The sequence below is a fragment of the Ostrea edulis genome, chromosome 3 (assembly GCF_947568905.1).
Source record: "Ostrea edulis chromosome 3, xbOstEdul1.1, whole genome shotgun sequence".
Classification (NCBI taxonomy): Eukaryota; Metazoa; Mollusca; class Bivalvia; order Ostreida; family Ostreidae; genus Ostrea; species Ostrea edulis.
Window position 1 is genome coordinate 96,302,014 of NC_079166.1, and position 12,849 is coordinate 96,314,862.

The window sequence follows — 12,849 nt, forward strand, 5'->3', positions numbered from 1 at the left end:
AATAACTAGATTTATAAAGATTTGTCATTGCGCAGTTATAAATAACTAGATTTATAAAGATTTGTCATTGCGCAGTTATAAATAACTGTAGACTTATAAAGATTTGTCATTGCGCAGTTATAAATAACTAGATTTATAAAGATTTGTCATTGCGCAGTTATAAATAACTGTAGACTTATAAAGATTTGTCATTGTGCAGTTATAAATAACTAGATTTATAAAGATTTGTCATTGTGCAGTTATAAATAACTACATTTATAAAGATTTGTCATTGTGCAATTATAAATAACTAGATTTATAAAGATTTGTCATTGCACAGTTATAAATAACTGTAGACTTATAAAGATTTGTCAATAACTGTAGACTTATAAAGATTTGTCATTGTGCAGTTATAAATAACTGTAGACTTATAAAGATTTGTCAATAACTGTAGACTTATAAAGATTTGTCATTGTGCAGTTATAAATAACTGTAGACTTATAAAGATTTGTCATTGTGCAGTTATGAATAACTGTAGACTTATACAGATTTGTCATTGCGCAGTTATAAATAACTGTAGACTTATAAAGATTTGTCATTGCGCAGTTATAAATAACTAGATTTATAAAGATTTGTCATTCCACAGTTATAAATAACTAGATTTATAAAGATTTGTCATTGTGCAGTTATGAATTACTAGATTTATAAAGATTTGTCATTGTGCAGTTATAAATAACTGTAGACTTATAAAGATTTGTCATTGCGCAGTTATAAATAACTATAGATTTATAAAGATTTGTCATTGCGCAGTTATAAATAACTGTAGATTTATAAAGATTTGTCATTGTGCAGTTATAAATAACTAGATTTATAAAGATTTGTCATTGCGCAGTTATAAATAACTGTAGACTTATCAAGATTTGTCATTGTGCAGTTATAAATAACTGTCGATTTATAAAGATTTGTCATTGTGCAGTTATAAGTAACTGTAGACTTATAAAGATTTGTCATTGTGCAGTTATAAATAACTGCCGATTTATAAAGATTTGTCATTGCGCAGTTATAAATAACTGTAAATTTATAAAGATTTGTCATTGTGCAGTTATAAATAACTATAGATTTATAAAGATTTGTCATTGCGCAGTTATAAATAACTGTAGATTTATAAAGATTTGTCATTGTGCAGTTATAAATAACTAGATTTATAAAGATTTGTCATTGCGCAGTTATAAATAACTGTAGACTTATCAAGATTTGTCATTGTGCAGTTATAAATAACTGTCGATTTATAAAGATTTGTCATTGTGCAGTTATAAGTAACTGTAGACTTATAAAGATTTGTCATTGTGCAGTTATAAATAACTGCCGATTTATAAAGATTTGTCATTGCGCAGTTATAAATAACTGTAAATTTATAAAGATTTGTCATTGCGCAGTTATAAATAACTATAGATTTATAAAGATTTGTCATTGCGCAGTTATAAATAACTGTAGATTTATAAAGATTTGTCATTGTGCAGTTATAAATAACTAGATTTATAAAGATTTGTCATTGTGCAGTTATAAATAACTGTAGACTTATAAAGATTTGTCATTGCGCAGTTATAAATAACTGTAGACTTATAAAGATTTGTCATTGCGCAGTTATAAATAACTAGATTTATAAAGATTTGTCATTGCGCAGTTATAAATAACTAGATTTATAAAGATTTGTCATTGTGCAGTTATAAATAACTAGATTTATAAAGATTCGTCATTGCGCAGTTTTAAATAACTGTAGACTTATACAGATTTGTCATTGCGCAGTTATAAATAACTAGATTTATAAAGATTTGTCATTGCGCAGTTATAAGTAACTAGATTTATAAAGATTTGTCATTCCACAGTTATAAATAACTAGATTTATAAAGATTTGTCATTGTGCAGTTATAAATAACTGTAGACTTATAAAGATTTGTCATTGCACAGTTATAAATAACTGTAGACTTATAAAGATTTGTCATTGTGCAGTTATGAATAACTAGATTTATAAAGATTTGTCATTGCGCAGTTATAAATAACTAGATTTATAAAGATTTGTCATTGCGCAGTTATAAGTAACTAGATTTATAAAGATTTGTCATTCCACAGTTATAAATAACTAGATTTATAAAGATTTGTCATTGTGCAGTTATAAATAACTGTAGACTTATAAAGATTTGTCATTGCACAGTTATAAATAACTGTAGACTTATAAAGATTTGTCATTGTGCAGTTATGAATAACTAGATTTATAAAGATTTGTCATTGTGCAGTTATAAATAACTAAATTTATAAAGATCTGTCATTGTGCAGTTATAAATAACTAGATTTATAAAGATTTGTCATTGCGCAGTTATAAATAACTGTCGATTTATAAAGATTTGTCATTGCGCAGTTATAAATAACTGTAAATTTATAAAGATTTGTCATTGCGCAGTTATAAATAACTGTAGACTTATAAAGATTTGTCATTGTGCAGTTATAAATAACTGTAGACTTATAAAGATTTGTCATTGTGCAGTTATAAATAACTGTAGACTTATAAAGATTTGTCATTGCGCAGTTATAAATAACTGTAAATTTATAAAGATTTGTCATTGCGCAGTTATAAATAACTAGATTTATAAAGATTTGTCATTGCGCAGTTATAAATAACTAGATTTATAAAGATTTGTCATTGCGCAGTTATAAATAACTGTAAATTTATAAAGATTTGTCATTGCGCAGTTATAAATAACTAGATTTATAAAGATTTGTCATTGTGCAGTTATAAATAACTGTAGACTTGTACAGATATGTCATTGCGCAGTAATAAATAACTGTCGCTTCATACAGATTATCATTCTCAGCTATTGATAGCAGTCGAAACCCTCGTTTTTCTCCCTCCATTTTCAAGTAAGACCTGATTGGTATCAGAATACACCAACAGTTTCAGAAACTTGATATTTACATCGATACGCATACTTTGTAACATAAATTCAAATTTTTAAGGAACGAAAAAACCTCACTGCAGAAGCTGGGGGAGGGTGGCTGTAATCTATGGTGTGAAAAGCTCAAAATGTATACCGTAAGTTAACTCAATATAGTCAACCACGTGTTCAATGAAAACACGTGAGATATATTTTAACTGATTTATTGCAAACACTTTTTTTTGTCACTTTTGATTTTTTTTCCACTTTTGAAATCGTATTTAAATTTGTTCAAAAAGATTTTATTTACCGAGTCGAGCGTAAAAACCCGCATCAAAATCAGAAATAACAGTTATCTATCTATAAAGTGGCTATTTAAATTTAAATTTAAATTTAAACTGCAATATCACAGCTCGAGCATTGGGGTGGACCTAATATGAATGTATGTATATATACATACATACATATATATATCATATGATATATCATTTGTCATTTACAAATCAATTAAGGGGGGTGGTGGTGAAATTACTGCTTGTCTTCCTGTGGCTTATTTCGTATCTGAATATTGCGAGAAAAGTGGGGTTTTTTTCAAATCAACCTTACAGCGAAAGCGTAAAAAAATGTGGCGTGATCTACAATATTCTGACAATTCAATAAGTGTGTGTAGTGGGAAGATATTGTACGCTGATATTTAGAAATGATAATTTTAGCTGAGCACTACATAATTTACATTGATGGATCTAGTGGGTAGGTTTTATTTGAACGTTACCAACCAAAATTATCAGCATTTGCTCTTTTGCGGGCTTCGATTCACCTCCCTTTTTGAAGGAATTTTCTGGATCCGCCACTGATTTGTCAAGAAATACAACTCATTCCCACTAAAAAATCTACAAGAGTTGTCGTTCTTTAAGAAGCAGAAGACACTTTCTGTGAAAACGGAAATGCATGCTGGATTCTGAAGAAAAACTTGTTTTGGGATCTTTGCAGGTACTTAGCAAAAATGACTGTGGGGTACAGTGCTATTAGATAATACACTGAATATATTGTCTGGTTTTTTATCTATATAATATATGCGAGTTGCATCAAAGAAATGTCGGATTGCCAACCTAGGCCTGACGTACATGTAACATTGAGTTTGTTTACACCAGTGGCGGATCTATGCAATTTTGAAAGGGGTGCGACCTGAATGTGTACTTTTTCTACACAAGACTATAAAATGACAAAAAATTCTTTCTTTTTAAAAAAATATTCAACCAAATGTGGTGGGTGGGGAGGGGGGGGGGGGGCTTTTAACCCCCTGTAGATCCGCCACTGGTTTATGTCACAGCTGTCTCTGGGGACAAGGATGAGGTATTAGAAGAGGTTCAAGGAACCAATGGGTACAATATGACATTTGATATAAAGGTTCAAGTTGTTTAATAGTGTGACCTCTGTGTTAGGAGTAAGGACTACTTAGGACTTTAGAAAATTTTAATTTATGCACACCAATGTGACCACCACCCACCCATAATGGAAATTAACATATGCCCGTCAGTCTGTGACTGGTTAAAAGTCTGGCGGACTGACTGACTTTTGTTTTAGTCAGTCCGATGGGACTAGTTAATTTTCTAAAGCATCATTTTGGAAGATATACTTATGAAATACCTTCGATCTGTAGATATGAGGTGAATCTGATTCGTAAATACAAATCCCACATTTAAGTCTTACAATATTGTCTGAGGCATATTGAATTAAATTGTATTTGAATACATGTACATTAACGAAATATGTTTAATTATTTCTGGAAAACTGTTGGACTGGTAATTTTTTTCTGCGGACTGGATGATAGTATACCCCCTATCAGTCTGGCTGGACTGTTGACATAAAAGGTAATTAGCTTCAAGTCCTACCCCATTGGTATGTGACAGCATAGGAGTCTAAAGTTTTATATAGAAGTGTATTTGAAAGAATTCTTTCAAAATGCATTTAAAATCCACAATGATATATATAATTCTTTATGCTGTAATGCCCGCACCCTCATGTAGTGTAGATTCCAGTTTGTAGACACAATGATCTCGGACAGTACATGGCTACAGAAATACAAACATACAAAAACTCGTGTGAGTAGTAAGGCCCATCAAGTCTCTGTCGTATATCTCAAGAACCATAATGGTTATTGGAATCTATATATAGAAGTTGTCTTGTTTGTCACATAAAACTAACACAATAGTCAACATCATCTTCGTTTTCTTATTGTCATCTAGTAAGTGACCACGTATTCAGCAAAGTTCATTCTTTGTCACCATTTTAATTATTTCATGCTTTGAGGTGACACTTTTAAGGAAGGAGTACACATGCAGTTTGTGTTGCTGGCTGCAAGAACGACTCGCCTACCCCCGAGTACATAATGTGTACAGGGGATTATAGTAGGTACCACTCACTCTAAACAGGGATTTCTTGTAGGGACTCATTTCTCCCGAGTGTCTTGACATTCACCAGCTGGCAAGATATGTGTCTCGATCTGCTCAGCCTCATTTACATTCTCAATTTTGGCAATATTTAACAATTATCATTAAAATTTTTAGGCACTTGTATGAATGGGCAGAAGAATTTTTTTTAACTGACTATCCCATCATTGCCTGCTGTTGGAGACTGAACACTTTATTGAAAATTGCTGGGGTGTAGCAATCAGTGGGTGTCCTCATTTGCCCTGAGAAGAGTCAGAGAAGTATTCATTTTTACTGTAAAAAGTTTAGTTCATGTAAAGAGCATGAAGGCAGATTTTACAGTTATCTCCCTTAGACTATGTAAATTATAATAAGCACTTGCTAATGGTGTTATTTTACATATTAAATGTTGTTTGAATGTTGTCAATTTGGTTTGTAGTCAAAGACATGAGTTATAGCTGCCTGTATTGTACCAGTTTACAGACAGTTACCTACAGAATTAACAGTAGATTACATGTACCTGACATGAGTTATAGCTGCCTGTATTGTACCAGTTTACAGACAGTTACCTACAGAATTAACAGTAGATTACATGTACCTGACATGAGTTATAGCTGCCTGTATTGTACCAGTTTACAGACAGTTACCTACAGAATTAACAGTAGATTACATGTACCTGACATGAGTTATAGCTGCCTGTATTATACCAGTTTACATACAGTTACCTACAGAATTAACAGTAGATTACATGTACCTGACATGAGTTATAGCTGCCTGTATTGTACCAGTTTACATACAGTTACCTACAGAATTAACAGTAGATTACATGTACCTGACATGAGTTATAGCTGTCTGTATTGTACCAGTTTACAGACAGTTACCTACAGAATTAACGGTAGATTACATGTACCTGACATGAGTTATAGCTGCCTGTATTGTACCAGTTTACAGACAGTTACCTACAGAATTAATGGTAGATTACATGTACCTGACTCTTCAGGGATGCATTTTTACCTGAGTGATTATTGCTGTTGGTCTGCATACATCATTGTGTTACGTCTGTCGTGCATTACCAATTGAGCATGTTATATACCTGTCTTTAAATGGGACGTATTATGGTACAGCAATGTCTGTATGTCTGTAGATGGGATGTTTTATGGTACAGCAATGTCTGTATGTCTGTCTGTAGATGGGATGTATTATGGTACAGCTGCCAGCAATGTCTGTGTGTCTGTCTGTAGATGGGATGTATTATGGTACAGCAATGTCTGTATGTCTGTCTGTAGATGGGATGTATTATGGTACAGCAATGTCTATATGTCTGTCTGCAGAATGCAGATCGGACGTATCATAACACAGCAATGTCTGTATGTCTGTTTGTAGATGGGACGTATTATGGTACAGCAATGTCTGTATGTCTGTCTATAGATGGGATACATTATGGTATATCACTGTAGGTGGGACGTATTATGGTACAGCAATGTCTGTATGTCTGTTTGTAGATGGGACGTATTATGGTATATCACTGTAGGTGGGACGTATTATGGTACAGCGATGCATGTATATCTGTCTTAAGATGGGATGCATTGTCCACCATCTGAATGCTTTGTCATGATGTATGAAATGCCCTCTAATTTCAGGAATTTTAGGGTCCTAGGGGGCTGAATTAAGGTTCCATTCCCATGCTAAAAAAGCAGGTATTTTCCCATTCTGTACTGTGAAATTCCCAAGCAATGAAAACAAATCAAAGCAGGGTAGCCTAATTGTTAATAATCTTCACTAGCCCATAGATTACAATTTTTGCCTAACAATTGTTATATAAACCTAATATTTTGTCCTCTGCTTATTTTAATGAGGTACATAAGCTCTGACCAAATTGAAAGTCAGAAAGAGTCCAGTTCTACCTTAATTCACTGTGGATTGATTTTCTCCCTACTTCTTTGTGTGAAACATTTCTCCCAAGTTCAAACAAATGCCATTATTTTTACCCAATTGGAAAAGCCAAGGTCGTTCAAATGAAGACCTTAAAAAAACAGAATTTAAAATGTAAAATCCATTGCCCCTCTGTCAGGGTCAGGCTCCAAAACAGGGTCAATTTAGAAAAATTATTATTGCTTTTGTATCCTTATTGTTACATATAACCAATGCTCAGGTGACCAATAAGACCAGTGAGTTTCCTGTTTAGAAAATAACAAGCTGGCTAAACTTTTGAAAAAAATTCATGAGGATTGTAATTTCCTCAAACTTTTATTTACTAGTATTTGTCTGATTTCTGGCCATTCCAGCACTCATTGTCACTTTGGTTTTTCAGCTCCCTGGTCCTCATGAGATGTTGACACCCTGCAGTAGGAGCAGTTCCTGCCGGTATCTCTTAAAAGCAGACAGAGGTTTTCTTAGCATCTGCTCCATTTCTGGAGACAAACTTTAGTATGGAGCTGGTATTCTTTTTTTTTTTTTTTTTTATCTTTTTAGCCCACCTGAGCTGAAGGCTCAAGTGAGCTTTTCTGATCAAAATTTGTCCATTGTCTGTCGTCAGTGGCTTCAGCGCCGACAGCGTTGTAAACTTTTCACATTTTCATCTTATCAAGAACCACTGGGCCAATTATAACCAAACTTGACAAAAAGTATCCATGGGTAAAGGGTGTTCAAGTTTGTTCAAATAAAGGGCCATGCCCCATTCAAAGGGGAGATCATCACAAAAATGCAAAATTAGGAAAAATCTTTACAAATCTTCTTCTCAAGAACTACCGGCCCAGAGGAACTGAAATGTTCTTAAAAGCTTCCTGACATAGTGCAGATTCAAGTTTGTTCAAATCATGCCCCCCCCCCCCCCCCCCCCCCCCCCCCCCCCCCCCCGTGGGGGGTGGGGGGGGGGTTAGGTGGGGGCCACGATAGGAAACGCCCAGGCCCTTCAAATGAAGACCTTCAAAACCCAGAATTTAAATGTAAAATACATTGCCCCTCTGTCAGGGTCAGGCTCCAAAATAGGGTCAATATAGGAAAATTATTATTGCCTTTGTATCCTTATTGTTACATATAACCAATGCTCAGATGACCGATAAGGCCAGTGAGTCTCTTGTTTAGAAGATAACAAGCTGGTTTCTTTTGAAAAAAAAATGGGAATTTTAATTTGCTCAAACTTTCATTTACTGGTACCTGTATGATTTCTGGTCATTCCAGCTCTCATTGTCACTTTGGTTTTTCAGCTCCCTGGTCCTCATGAGATGTTGACACTCTGCAGTAGGAGCAGTTCCTACCGGTATCTCTTAAAAGCAGACAGAGGTTTTCTTAGCATCTGATTCATTTTGGAGACAAACTTTTGTATGGAGCTGGTAAATTTTCTATATTTTTTTATTTTGTTTGAGCTATAAGCTCAAGTGGGTTTTTCTGATAACCCCTTGTCTGTTGTACATCTGTCTGTCCATCTGTCTGTAAACTTATTTTCAACTTCTCTACAATCACATAGATCAATTTCAATCAACTCAGTACCGTTAAAGGATTAAAAATCGTTTAAATGAAGGACCTTCAAAGATAATCAACAAATGAAAACAGATAGAGTTGGGTCATTTAAGAATCGTGTCCATAACTACTGAGCTAGAAATGACGAAACCTCTATAAGTCATGTGAAACCTTCCTGACATATTGTAAATTGTTTGAAGTCTGGTTCCAGAGGATAGGATTAGGGTCATCGATGCATGAGAAGGACAAACACAATAAGCCATAGACCCCATTTTTGGGAACACGGTGGGTACATTCTGAAATTTATTGGGCTGAAATAATGTACATTAGGGCCATTTTTTCTTACCGAAATTTATCCATTGTCTGTCATCTTTGTCATAGGGGGTCATCATAAATTTTTCACATGTCCATCTTCTTCTCCAGAACCAGTGGGCCAATTTCAACCAAGCTTGGCACAAAACATCCTTGGGTAAAGGGAATTCAAGTTTGTTCAAATAAAGGGCCACATCCTTCTGCAAGGGGAGATAATAGCGAAATAGTGAAACTACATTAACATCTTTAAAAAATCTTCTTCAGAACCACTGGGCCAATTTCAACCAAACCTGACACAAAGGGATTTAAGTTTGTTCAAATGAATGATCGTGCCCCTTTCCAAGGGGGTTAATAGCGAAATAGTGGAAATACATTGACGACTTTTGAAAATCTTCTCTAGAAACAATCTGCCAATTTTACCTAATCATGTCACAAAGTATCCTTGGGTAAAGGGGGATTCAAGTTTGTTCAATTGAAGGTCCATGCCCCCTTCAAAGGGAAGATAATCACAAAAATGCAAAAACAGCTTGGGGTTGTTTAAAAAAGATCTTGTCAGGAACCATTTGGCCAGAAGAGCTGAAATTTACCTGAAAGTTTCCTGAAATAGTACACATTTAAGTTTGTTAAAGCCAAGACCCCTGGGGATTCATTAATGCCACAATAGGGGATCAAACTTTTACATTCAAATGTATAGGTAAAGTCTTTGAAAATCTTCTCAATAACCACTGTGCCAGGAAAATACAAACTTACATGAAATCTTCCTGACAGTGCAGATTCAAGTTTATTAAAATGATGGCACCCAAATGTAGGATAGGGCCATGATAGGGGATCAAAGTTTTACAGAGAAATATACATGTATACGGAAAATCTTGTCTTGTCTTCTGAAAAATCACTGAGCCAAAAAAGTTTGCATTTATCAGAAAGCTTCCTGACATAGTGCAAATTCAAGATTTTAGGTCACCTGAGTAAACTCAGGTCACCTATTGCAATTGGTTTTCATTTGTCGTTGTCCGTCATGCGTTAACAATTGAACAATTTTAACTTCTTCTTAATAACTACCAGTCCAATTATTTCAAATTTGGTATGAAGGGGGACATAAATTGTAAATTCCAGGACTCCAGCACCCCTGTGGCCCTAGGGGTGGGGCAAAAACTGCCCAAAATTGACCAATTTTCAAAATATTCTTCTCAAGAACCAGACACATGTAAGAAAAACTAAATGCATAGTAATGTAGAGCAGGAAGGCCTCTACCACAATTGTAAATTTCATGATCCCGAGGGTAGAGGTTCAAACCCCAGAGCAGAGCCTAACTTGTTATATAGTGTTTATGTGTAAAACACTTAACTAACATTTTCTTTAGTGGTTTTGATACTAAATTCAAACTAAATGGATAGAGCAGGTAGTCTTTTACCAAAATTGTAAATTTGATTTTCCCCCGAGTAAGGGTTTTTGACCCCAGGGTGGGGCCAAACTTGGTATGTGGTATGTAGTATGTATGTGTAAGTTTGCTGATACTGTATAAAATCTAAATGCATACTTAGGAATAGCAGAAAAGGATGTACAAAAAATGGTGAATTTCACAACCCAGGATTATGACTTTAAGATGAGTCCAAATTAGTCATATCGTTTGATGCTTTAATGTTAATACACCTATTATTTAAATAGTCCAGTCATTCTAGCCAAAAATATAGTGTAACCTCAAACTAATTGCAACAGAAATGTTTTTGTTTTCAAACGGTGAGTCAAGGGATGCTCTAGCATATATAAAAAATCGAGAGCACAAAACAAAGGGGAAACGTGTATTTTGGAGGCAAAATCGTACATTTTGATAAAAAATCACAGAAAACCAGGATTTATCATTTATTTTCGGGTACCTGTAAAGTGCGAAATGAAATCGAAACGAAACGAAATCTACCGAAACGAAACGAAATCTACCTAAACGAAACGAAACCCACCGAAACGAAACGAAACCTACCGAAAAGAAACGAAACAGATTGTATAACCGAGCTCTTTTAATTATAATAATTAAAAATGGTATCTTAGGCCCCTGTGAAAGTTACCACATATAAATAAAATTTGCCTCCCCTTTGATGTAGGCTTTTGGCTTGACTGTTACAAAATTTTAAAAGTTGGAAAGGGGGGAGTAAGCACACAGTACATATCCGTAGTTGATTAAATGCCATGTACAATTAGTTTCGGATTCATACATTTCAGAACCGAGGGTTACAGTCTCAGAGATCTGGGGAAACACACTATACGAGGGGTGGGGTCACCGACGTTGGATCCGCGTTTGGGCATAGATACATTGTTTGAAGAAGCTGGTGTCTGAGAAAATTGAAAGCAGGAAGAGCTCTTAATCTTTTATTTTATCTCTAACTGCTGAGGTGCGAGTACTTTCAATAATGGAAAAACTCTATACATTTGGGATGTTGCTAAGACGGGGAATTGAAAACGGGACGGAAAACAGATTTTTTTTAATGCAATAATTTTAGGAGGAGGTCGGCATTTTGTAAACTGAAAAGGCTTATGAACAAGGGGATTTTAAGCAGAAATCACAAAGAGAACGGGAGGACATATTTAGAATCCACCGTTTGATATACTACATACAAATACACAATATCCACATGTATACATATATTTGTCTTTAGAGCAAAAAATACTGAAACATGTATTTATGCCCAAAATCGGATTCAACGCCGACAACCCTATCCCTCGTTTAGTGTGTTTCCCCAGACCTCTGACCTGTGAACCTGTAACCTTCCATTCTGAAATTTATGGATCCGAAGCTAATTGCACATGGTATTTATGTACTTTGTACCCCCTTTTCCAACTCTTAAAACTTTGTATCAGTCAAGCCGAAAGCCTACATCAAAGGGGAGGCGAATTTTATTTATATGTGTAAACTTTAACAGGGGCCTTAGATACCATTTTCAATTATTATAATTTAAAGAGTTCGATCATACAATCTGTTTCGTTTCGTTTCGGTAGGTTTCGTTTGGGTGGGTTTCGTTTCGATAGATTTCGTTTCGTTTCGGTGGGTTTCGTTTCGGTAGGTTTCGTTTCGTTTCGGTAGATTTCGTTTCGTTTCGGTAGATTTCATTTCGTTTCGATTTCGTTTCGCACTTTACAGGTACCCTTTATTTTCACACATGAAAGAAATAAAAGAAACATAATTGCTATAATCATTGGGAACGGTGTTAACATTCACAAACTACTTTATTCATTCCAAAATTTCAAATGAATGTTTTTTTATGAGACGTAAAGCCTTATTTTGGAAGAAAAATCGATGAAAATGAGAAGAGTTATTATGAAACTCGTAAACATTGATTCTGGCACAAAATGAGATACTATTTATATTTATATAAGACAGTTAAAAAAGTGATAATTAATTCATAAAAATTAATTAACAGTTTGAGATTTTAAAATCATGAGTGTATCAGGGGCGGAGTTAAAGGGGCGCAGTCGCCCCCCCCCCCCCCCCCCCCCCCCCCCCCCTTAAATTTTCAAAATTAAGGTAAATCATGGTCTTTTGTTTAGAAAAGTGTAAACGATAAAAGAAGCAATAATTTCTTTCACTCTCGGAGAAATAAATGACAAAATGTTTTGATTTATTTAATTACTTTTATTGGGAGAACTTGCATCCCCCTCCAAAAAAACCTTATCATTTTCGTAATTTCACTTTTATCCTAAATGACAGTATAGTAAAAATAACTACGTAGGAGACATATTTCAAGCCTTAT

The 12,849-nt window shown here is 34.5% G+C and overlaps 1 long non-coding RNA gene across 2 annotated transcripts in view; it reads left to right on the forward strand.

The window, feature by feature from the left end:
- Positions 1 to 3,780: 3,780 nt before the first annotated feature.
- LOC125673964 (uncharacterized) overlaps positions 3,781 to 12,849 on the forward strand; it is a 16,185-nt gene continuing 7,116 nt past the window's right edge. Inside the window, exons 1-4 of one of the 2 annotated variants that reach the window (XR_008801512.1) lie at positions 3,781 to 3,899; positions 5,477 to 5,619; positions 7,650 to 7,765; positions 8,545 to 8,670. This is a non-coding gene — a long non-coding RNA (uncharacterized LOC125673964). Of the gene's footprint in view, positions 3,900 to 5,476; positions 5,620 to 6,677; positions 7,036 to 7,649; positions 7,766 to 8,544; positions 8,671 to 12,849 lie in introns of those variants that run through there. The other variant, XR_008801513.1, reaches the window with a different exon arrangement.